Genomic DNA, 10,507 nt, shown 5'->3' on the forward strand with positions numbered 1-10,507 from the left:
AGATTTATAGGTGATTTTTGCAGGAATTGGAAAGATGCCAGAAAAATATTACAATCTCACTGGCATATCTTGAAAATGGATGAGGATCTAGCCAAATATATTGGAGACAATGTCAGTATGAGTTGGCGAAGAGCACCCAATTTAAAAGATAAACTGGTCAGGAGTCATTTCTCACATCCATCAAAACATAAAACCATCCTAAAGGGCAGTTACCCATGCGGCGAATGCCGAGCCTGCCCACATGTCAAGAATTGTACAGACATTACCGATAAATTTAACCAGATGATTAATATTGAAGATTACTTCAACTGCAAAACAACAAATGTGATCTATTGCATCACATGCCCATGCAAACTCAAATACGTGGGCATGACATCACGCATGCTCAAAGTAAGAACTTTAGAACACATAGGAAATGTACGCAATGCCAGATCAGATACAGCCAGATTTAGGAAACTTACCTCTGTTGCCAGACATTTTCTTCATCATCACAACAGCAGAACTGAGGACCTCAGTATTTTTTGCCTTGAACATGTGAAGTTGGGACTAAGAGGAGGGGACATTAATGAAGCTCTACAAAAGAGAGAATCAGAATGGATCTTTCGATTGGACACGCTTATGCCAAAGGGTCTCACGAATACATCAATTTCAGTGTTTTCCTCTAATTACAGTATAAAAATGAATCTACCCTTAATTACTAATCTTTTCCTTAGCCCTCTTCCCGCCCCTTTCCCCTCCTTCCCCCATCCCCCCCTCCCCTTTCCAACCTTTTCCATCTCCACGTCCTCACACCACTCCACACAGCAACCCCAATGAAGACTCCAACCACAGTTTTTTCCTCTTAACACAGTGCACAAAGGTATCATTTACCTTGCAATTCATTATTTTCATCTCACTTTTCACCATTCATCACCCCCCATAAAAAACACACCCAACCCCCAAATTTTTCCCATTTTCCCCATTTCCTCCCCCCCCTTTTTTTCACATCCCACCCCCGACAATAACCTAACCCCCCACTCCCCTCACCTTCCTGACCAGGTCCGTCTCAATATCATCTCTCAACCCCATTCCAGCCCTATAATCACTAGTCACCACACACACACAACAATTCAAAAACACCAGCTCTTACCTTCCCCATTTTAACCTACATTCACTATTCACTATCTGTAAATTTCATAATTTTCATATTATATTATTTCATTTCCATTTTTATAATTATATCTATCTTTATTTCCATTTTTTTCATTTTTTTCATTTTTCCTTAATTAATTCTATTTCATTTACTTAATCACATCCACTGTTATATATTATATTATAGATTTTCATCCCATTCTTATCAATAATTTCATACTTCAAATGTTATTCTCGCATTCTCATTTTTTCATCACACCTCATCATATCACACTCCCATTTCCACCATTCATCAGACCTCCATTATCCCCTCACTTTGTTGCTCATCCTTCACATGAGCTAACATTCTTTCACTCTTCACCGTCCTACTCCTACAATCACTAACAACTTCCAATTTCCCTTCATCATCTAATCCTCCCCGTCATAATTGGACACACATTTGCCCAATTTTATTGTTATATTCTGTTACCTTCTATACCTCCAATCCTCCGGGTTCATTATACAGCAACAACAGGTTATCAACCATGAATATTTTGTCCACCATCCTTTAATTTCATTTAAAATACACATCCTATATTTTGCATTGTTCAATCTTCAATTAATCTCAACAATGCCTCCATTAAACCAAGTTGCAACATACTTATCACCATTAATCCCTCAATACATGATTGGTTCGCGCATCTTATTTAATAGGATCACTAAGTGTGAGAAAACACGGGGCTTCCGTGAACAAGCCTACAGGTGAAACGTACGTCGGAAACCTGACGCCAAATCAGTGACGTCACTGCGGCCTCGCCCTCTCCGGAACGGGCGGCCGCACGGTCACAGAATACGGAGCACGGAGCACGGTCACAAACTACAGTCACCGACCGCTGGGACATCTGCAACATTGGGAAGTGGTAACCTCTAATCATATGTTCATTTCCAGGCAGCGCATCAGAATCTATTTGGTCTGACTATCCCTGCACCTGCTCCGTAATTACATTCAGAATTGATTCTATTTATATAGCCATTTCAGAACTATACTGCAAGCTCATTTATATTTATATTCATTTTTCCAACATAAAAAGGAAATGGTACCTTTGCTGTGCTGCTCACATTGTATCCATGCAGCCTAACTTACAATTATATTGTTGATACATAGTATACATCAATATCACTGAAAGCGATTCTTCAGCAAGAGAAATCCAGGAATTGCAATATCAGTCACCCATACGTGTTCAACATATGGGCAGAGACTTTTCATATCCTTTGTCCTTCTTGCTGTTCATCACATGGACATAGATTATTTTCCTTTCTCTCGTTTTTTTGCTGCCTTTATTGCATTTATGCAGCATATCTCATGATAACATTGGCCACTCACAGCAAAAAAGAGATTATGTTTTTTTCTTTGTTTGTATGAATACTCAAAAAAGAAAAACTTTCCAGGTTTTTCCTTTTTACAACTGGATTACAGGATTATTATCCTGCGTAACAACCTAGCAGTTCAACGCCAGATTGATATAGATTGCTGTAATTTGCCACTCCTATATTTGACTGATGAAAGCCTGGGAGATAGACATTTTGCTCATACCGAGTCCATAGCACTAATGTTTAAAGACAGCAATCAGTATTTACCCACACATACTCCCTCACTCAGAATTTCAGGGCAGGATCTTACAAGCCCGGTCAGATATCATTACTGAATTTTCCAACTGTGTCTGTCAAATTTTCTGATTTATTTGGCCCACGGCCATACTATCCTGAATACGCTCGATCACGTCTGATCTTGGAAGCTAAGCAGGTAAAGGCCTGGTCAGTACTCGGATGGGAGACCTCCAGGGAATACTAGGTGCTGTGGGCCATTTTCTTCAGGAGAACTCTTATATCATACCCTAATTTCTTTACATCATCTACATTTTATTTTTCTTTTCATTTTCAGTATTCTCCCCACCATTCTGTATTTTTCCATTGATTCTTCCACTTGATTCATACAAGTGGTTTATTAGACTTTAGGATTTTTTTCTCTTATTCCGCACCAACAGTATTTCTTGATACCAATTGGCCCACGGCCATACTATCCTGAATGCGCCCGATTACGTCCGATCTTGGAAGCTAAGCAGGTATGGCCTGGTCAGTACGTGGATGGGAGACCTCCATGGAATACTAGGTGCTGTGGGCCATTTTCTTTCAGGAAATTCTTGTACCATTTTCCTTATAGCTTACTCTATATTCCGATCTTTTCTGTGACGAGTACATATTGTGATTCCGAAATATACACATAATTATAACATCAATATTTTCACCTGATATATCTAGAACCATATTTGGTACAATGGCAATCTAGATTCTTATTATCCTCAATAAATTCTTGTTCACTCCACAGTGATCTTTTAGCATATTAATAAAAGTTAAGTTTTACTCATTTCATTAAGAGGAAGGACTCCAAACGGTCCTCCTCTTTATCATTTATTCATTCGTAATTTACCAAGAGTGCTTCCACACAAGGTTATTTTGTCTTTTTCTTGCTTTTGTTCATGAAGAGATAACTGTAAGGATTTGCAATGGAGTTTTGAGAGTTAACTGAGAGACTGTGAAGAATTATCCTTGTTATGACAACATAGCAAATATAAACAAGCTTTGATGCTGAACTGCAGAATGTGATTAACTGGATAATGCAGACATGAAGAGATAACTGTAAGGATTTGCAATGGAGTTTTGAGAGTTAACTGAGAGACTGTGAAGAATTATCCTTGTTATGACAACATAGCAAATAAAAGTACTGAATTGGGTTACTTGCGGGTTCCGGAGATCACTGTGAAACTGTAGTAGAAGACAAGGTGATGAATGGGTTAAATGCAGAGTTGAACAAACGAACAGCTGAGAGAAACGGAATCCTCCAGACTTTGTATGATAGGCAGACTGACTAGGTAACCTCATGCAAGACTCTGGGAATTCAACTGTTTCCAGTAGGTGAGCAATTAACTGACAGCACAGCGGAGAGCCGGTGGATCTTTCAGCAGTGAAGGCTGCAGACGGACCTCTGGGAACGGAGGCGATATCTGGACCACGGGAATCACACAGGAATGCACGGAGAGAGCTCAGAGCTAGAGCACAGCGTTGATACAACAAAGCACTGGCCCAGAGTAACATAATCCCAGCCTACTTAAAGGCAGCACAAGCACGGGATTGGCTTACACCTGCCCACAGGTGTTTTCACAAGTGCTCTGTATTAGCTATTTGGTCTCCAACATGGCCACCTCCTATACAGCAGACACACTGCAGTGCCTTAGGCCATTTGGTCCCCGCACTCACAGTTCCCAGACTCTGCATTACCTGTGCCATTGATCACGCCGCGTCCCCACACGGGCACACAGCACCGCGAGCAACCACACTGACAACGGATGAACCCCAGAACCCGCAAAGGTGAGAGACCGGTTCGTGACAGTACCCCCTCTTCTACGGGTGGTCTCAGAACACCTTTGAACCTTGACAGGATTTTTGGAGAAGTATTTCTGTACCAGTCTTGGAGCATGAACATCTTCAGAGAAAACCCAGGATCTCTCCTCCGGACCGTAACCCTTCCAGTCGACCAGAAACTGTAAACGTCCATATCGGGAACGTGAGTCCACAATCTCTTTAACTTCAAATTCCTCATTCTGCAAAGAGTGAACTTTAGGAGATTTGGACTGGGTAGTACGGAACTTATTGAGAATCAAAGGCTTCAGTAAAGATGTATGAAAGGCGTTAGGAATTCTCAAAGACGGTGGCAACTTGACTTTGTATGACACAAGGTTGAGTACCTTTACAATGGGAAATGGACCAATAAACTTGGGAGCAAATTTCGTAGAAGGAACTTTGAACTTGAGATTGCGCGTAGAAATCCAAACTTGGTCTCCCACTTTGTAATTCGGTACAGCTTTACGTTTTCTATCTGCAAAAGATTTATAACGAGCGGAAGTTTAGACCAAGGACTTACGTACACAACTCCAGATGCTAGATAGACGTTGAAGCTCTTGATCTGCTGCTGAAACCTCTAGGGCTGGCAATGGATGAAACTCTGGTGGAGAACTTCTTGGACTCTTATGTTGGGCACATTTAGGACATGCTGCTATAAACTCTTGGACATCGGCTTTGAGACGTGGCCACCAATAAGACTGTTGAATAAATTTGAGAGTCTTTAGAACCCCAGGATGACCCATGAAGGAAGAGGAGTGAGCCCAGGTAAGCAGCCGTTTTCGGAGACTTGTGGCGACAAAGGTCTTGCCAGGCGGAGGAACTGGAGAGGTTCGAGTCATTAAAAAGGACGTAGGATTCACAATGGCTTGATTCGTGGTAGCATCATTTAATTCAGAAGAAGCAAAGGACCGGGAAAGGGCATCTGCCTTTTTGTTCTGAGACCCTGGACGATAGGTAAGTTTGAAATCAAATTGTGAGAAGAAAAGCGCCCATCGAGCTTGTCGTGGATTCAAACACTGAGCTGACTGCAGATACAGAAGATTCTTATGATCAGTATAGACTGTAATGCGATGTTGAGCTCCTTCTAGAAGGTATCTCCACTCCTCAAATGCCAACTTGATGGCAAGTAACTCTTGCTCACCGATTACATAATTACGTTCTGCCGGGTGGAACTTACGGGAGAAATATCCGCAGGGATGGACCTTTTTATCTTCAAAGACTTGTGACAACACAGCTCCTACTGCTTCTGTAGATGCATGCACCTCTAGTAGAAAGGGACGATTCAAATCAGGCTGTCGAAGAATGGGGGCTGACACAAAGGCTTGCTTTAAATCAGAGAAGGCTTTGATTGCTTCAGAAGACCAGTTCGTAGGATTTGCTCCCTTGCGAGTTAGGGCTGTGATAGGAGCAGCTAACATAGAATAATTCTTAATGAATCTCCTATAGAAATTAGCAAAGCCAAGAAATCGCTGAATCCCCTTGAGAGTTGTAGGAGTGGACCAATCCCGGATAGCTCGCATCTCTGGGATGGATAGCGGATGAATTTGTCCCCTAGGAGGGGTCTTGCCCGGAACCAGGACGACTGGGCAGTCCCATTCACGATGAGGAGGTAGAGAGTCTGCTGCTTGCTTACTGGAAACATCCGCAAGGGATTGATACACCGGAGGTAGATCGGAAAGGCTAATTGACCGAAGAGGTACAATTGTAGCTACACAGTCCTTGGTACAAGATTTACCCCATGAAAGGACTTCCATGGTTTGCCAATTAAGTTGAGGATTATGTTTCTGCAGCCAAGGTAAACCAAGTATCACATCTTGAGAGGCTTTGGGAATCACGTAGAAGGAGAGGTATTCGGAGCTCACCAACTTTCATCTTGAGACATACGGTTCGATGAGTAATTATACCATCTGGAATTCGACTTCCATCCACTGCTGTAACAGCAACTGCTGCTTCCAGGGGCATGGTTTGAACTTTAGACCGTATGACAAAGGCTGAGGAGATGAAGTTCTTGGCTGCCCCGGAATCTAGGAGGGCTGAAACTTTCACTGTAGAACTTGGAACTTCTAATTGAATAGACAAGGTTGGCTCTTTCCCAGAACGTGATTCTAAAGTAACTCCTAGCTTAACCTCTCTTGAATAAGCTAGGAGGCGTGAGTTTCCCGGTCGGAGTTTGCAGAATTTAACTAAATGTTCGGAGGACCCACAGTACATGCAGAGGTTACCCTGTCGACGACGAAGTCGTTCCTCCTCTGTGAGGCGAGAGCGCCCAATCTGCATAGGTTCTTCTGTGGTTACCGGCGACTGTGATGAAGAATCTTGTCGAGGTCTAGGATGATCACGTGGACTGGATCGCTCTGCCCTGGATTTCTCTAAACATCGCTCCCTGTAGCGTAGGTCAAGTTTGTTACAGAGAGAAATCAATTCATCCAGTTTAATTGGCACATCCCGGATAGTTAAATCATCCTTGATTCTCTCTGAAAGTCCATTCCAAAACGCGGCGATCAGGGCCTCCTCATTCCAGTTTAACTCTGAAGACAACGTGCGAAACTGAATAATATATTGACTGACAGGACGTAAACCTTGACGTAGACGGAGAATCTCCAAGGATGCTGAGGTGGTCCTGCCTGGTTCGTCAAAGATTCTCCGGAAGGAAGATACGAACTCTTTGTAATTAGAGAGGATAGGATCACCTCTCTCCCATAATGGTGATGCCCACTCCAGAGCCTGACCGGAGAGGAGGGCAATAATATATGCAACCTTAGAATGAGCTGATGGGAAACTGGCAGACATCAGTTCAAACTGGATCTCGCATTGATTCAGGAATCCTCTGCAAAGTTTTGGAGTTCCGTCAAACTTACTCGGAGAGGGTAACTGCAAGCGGGACGTAGGCAGCGTCACAGGAGAAGCTGTAGTGGTAACTGGGACATCCGGGGTTGGAATCTGGACTTGGGACGTTTTAATAGCCGTATGAAGAGTCTCTAAACGGTCTGCCATAGTTTGCATAAACTGCACTATTTGTGTCTGTATAGACTCCTGGTTTTCCAGACGGGAAAGGATATCTGACGTAGCACCGCCTCCTGCGAATTGGTCACTTGACGGATCCATGTGGCCAGTGCTTACTGTCAGGTCCGGGTGTTTTGTGAATCCGTTAACCCGGGACCAACCACAGGTGTAGGTGCTGGGCTATGAAGAAAGCAGGGAGGACGAAGAAAGTTCCGCTTCATATATTTATTCAAAATAACAATTCAGTAAAGAGTTAACTGACAAGTTGTTAATCATCATATTATACTGAAGTATTGCAGCAATAATATGCAAGAGAAAACTCAAAAATAAATAAAAGAAATGTTCATGGAAACATATGCAAAACAAGCTGATGAATAAATGTTGGATTGTCCAAATATAAACAAGCTTTGATGCTGAACTGCAGAATGTGATTAACTGGATAATGCAGACATGAAGAGATAACTGTAAGGATTTGCAATGGAGTTTTGAGAGTTAACTGAGAGACTGTGAAGAATTATCCTTGTTATGACAACATAGCAAATATAAACAAGCTTTGATGCTGAACTGCAGAATGTGATTAACTGGATAATGCAGACATGAAGAGATAACTGTAAGGATTTGCAATGGAGTTTTGAGAGTTAACTGAGAGACTGTGAAGAATTATCCTTGTTATGACAACATAGCAAATAAAAGTACTGAATTGGGTTACTTGCGGGTTCCGGAGATCACTGTGAAACTGTAGTAGAAGACAAGGTGATGAATGGGTTAAATGCAGAGTTGAACAAACGAACAGCTGAGAGAAACGGAATCCTCCAGACTTTGTATGATAGGCAGACTGACTAGGTAACCTCATGCAAGACTCTGGGAATTCAACTGTTTCCAGTAGGTGAGCAATTAACTGACAGCACAGCGGAGAGCCGGTGGATCTTTCAGAAGTGAAGGCTGCAGACGGACCTCTGGGAACGGAGGCGATATCTGGACCACGGGAATCACACAGGAATGCACGGAGAGAGCTCAGAGCTAGAGCACAGCGTTGATACAACAAAGCACTGGCCCAGAGTAACATAATCCCAGCCTACTTAAAGGCAGCACAAGCACGGGATTGGCTTACACCTGCCCACAGGTGTTTTCACAAGGGCTCTGTATTAGCTATTTGGTCTCCAACATGGCCACCTCCTATACAGCAGACACACTGCAGTGCCTTAGGCCATTTGGTCCCCGCACTCACAGTTCCCAGACTCTGCATTACCTGTGCCATTGATCACGCCGCGTCCCCACACGGGCACACAGCACCGCGAGCAACAACACTGACAACGGATGAACCCCAGAACCCGCAAAGGTGAGAGACCGGTTCGTGACAATGTGAGGGGGAGAGCAGGAGTATAATAGGGGCTGATGGCTCCTGATATATGAAATACACCAGAGAGTGTGAGGAGGAGACTGGTCAGATCTCTGGGCTGGTACCACACAGTGATATGATGTGAGGGGGAGAGCAGGAGTATAATAGGGGCTGATGGCTCCTGATGTATGAGATACACTGTAGAGTGTGGGGAGGAGACTGGTCAGATCTCTGGGATGGTAACACACAGTGACATGATGTGAGGGGGAGAGCAGGAGTATAGTAGGGGCTGATGTTTCCTGATGTATGAGATACACCAGAGAGTGCGGGGAGTAGACTGGTCAGATCTCTGGGCTGGTAACACACAGTGACATGATGTGAGGAGGAGAGCAGGAGTATAATAGGGGCTGATGTCTCCTGATGTATGAGATACACCAGGGAGTGTGGGGAGGAGACTGGTCAGATCTCTGGGCTGGTAACACACAGTGACATGATGTGAGGGGGAGAGCAGGAGTGTAATAGCGGCTGATGGTTCCTGATGTATGAGATACACCAGAGAGTGTGGGGAGTAGACTGGTCAGATCTCTGGGCTGGTAACACAGTGAGATGATTTGAGGGGGAGAGCAGGAGTATAATAGGGGCTGATGGCTCCTGATGTATGAGATACACTGGAGAGTGTGGGGAGGAGACTGGTCAGATCTCTGGGATGGTAACACACAGTGACATGATGTGAGGGGGAGAGCAGGAGTGTAATAGCGACTGATGGTTCCAGATGTATGAGATACACCAGTGAGTGTGGGGAGTAGACTGGTCAGATCTCTGGGCTGGTAACACAGTGAGATGATGTGAGGGGGAGAGCAGGAGTATAATAGGGGCTGATGGCTCCTGATGTATGAGATGCACTGGAGAGTGTGGGGAGGAGACTGGTCAGATCTCTGGGATGGTAACACACAGTGACATGATATGAAGGGGAGAGCAGGAGTATAATAGAGGCTGATGGCTCCTGATGTATGAGATACACCAGAGAGTGTGGGGAGGAGACTGGTCAGATCTCTGGGCTGGTAACACAGTGAGATGATGTGAGGGGGAGAGCAGGAGTATAATAGGGACTGATGGCTCCTGATGTATGAGATACACTGGAGAGTGTGGGGAGGAGACTGGTCAGATCTCTGGGCTGGTAACACACAGTGACATGATGTGAGGGGGAGAGCAGGAGTATAATAGGGGCTGATGTCTCCTGATGTATGAGATACACCAGAGAGTGTGGGGAGGAGAGTGGTCAGATCTCTGGGCTGGTAACACACAGTGACATGATGTGAGGGGGAGAGCAGGAGTATAATAGGGGCTGATGTCTCCTGATGTATGAGATACACCAGAGAGTGTGGGGAGAAGACTGGTCAGATATCTGTGCTGGTAACACACAGTGACATGATGTGAGGAGGAGAGCAGGAGTATAATAGGGACTGATGTCTCCTGATGTATGAGATACACCAGGGAGTGTGGGGAGGAGACTGGTCAGATCTCTGGGCTGGTAACACAGTGAGATGATGTGAGGAGGAGAGCAGGAGTATAATAGGGACTGATGGCTCCTGATGT

The 10,507-nt window shown here is 44.2% G+C and overlaps 1 non-coding gene and 1 pseudogene across 1 annotated transcript; both read left to right on the top strand.

The window, feature by feature from the left end:
* The first annotated feature begins 2,855 nt into the window (after nucleotides 1-2,855).
* LOC135040795 (5S ribosomal RNA) lies at nucleotides 2,856-2,974 on the top strand. Its single transcript, XR_010234620.1, has one exon. It is a non-coding gene; the product is annotated as a 5S ribosomal RNA (ribosomal RNA).
* A 200-nt stretch (nucleotides 2,975-3,174) lies between these two features.
* Nucleotides 3,175-3,292, top strand: LOC135040797 (5S ribosomal RNA; annotated as a pseudogene).
* Nucleotides 3,293-10,507: the final 7,215 nt, after the last annotated feature.

This window comes from Pseudophryne corroboree, unplaced genomic scaffold, assembly GCF_028390025.1.
Source record: "Pseudophryne corroboree isolate aPseCor3 unplaced genomic scaffold, aPseCor3.hap2 scaffold_759, whole genome shotgun sequence".
NCBI lineage: Eukaryota > Metazoa > Chordata > Amphibia > Anura > Myobatrachidae > Pseudophryne > Pseudophryne corroboree.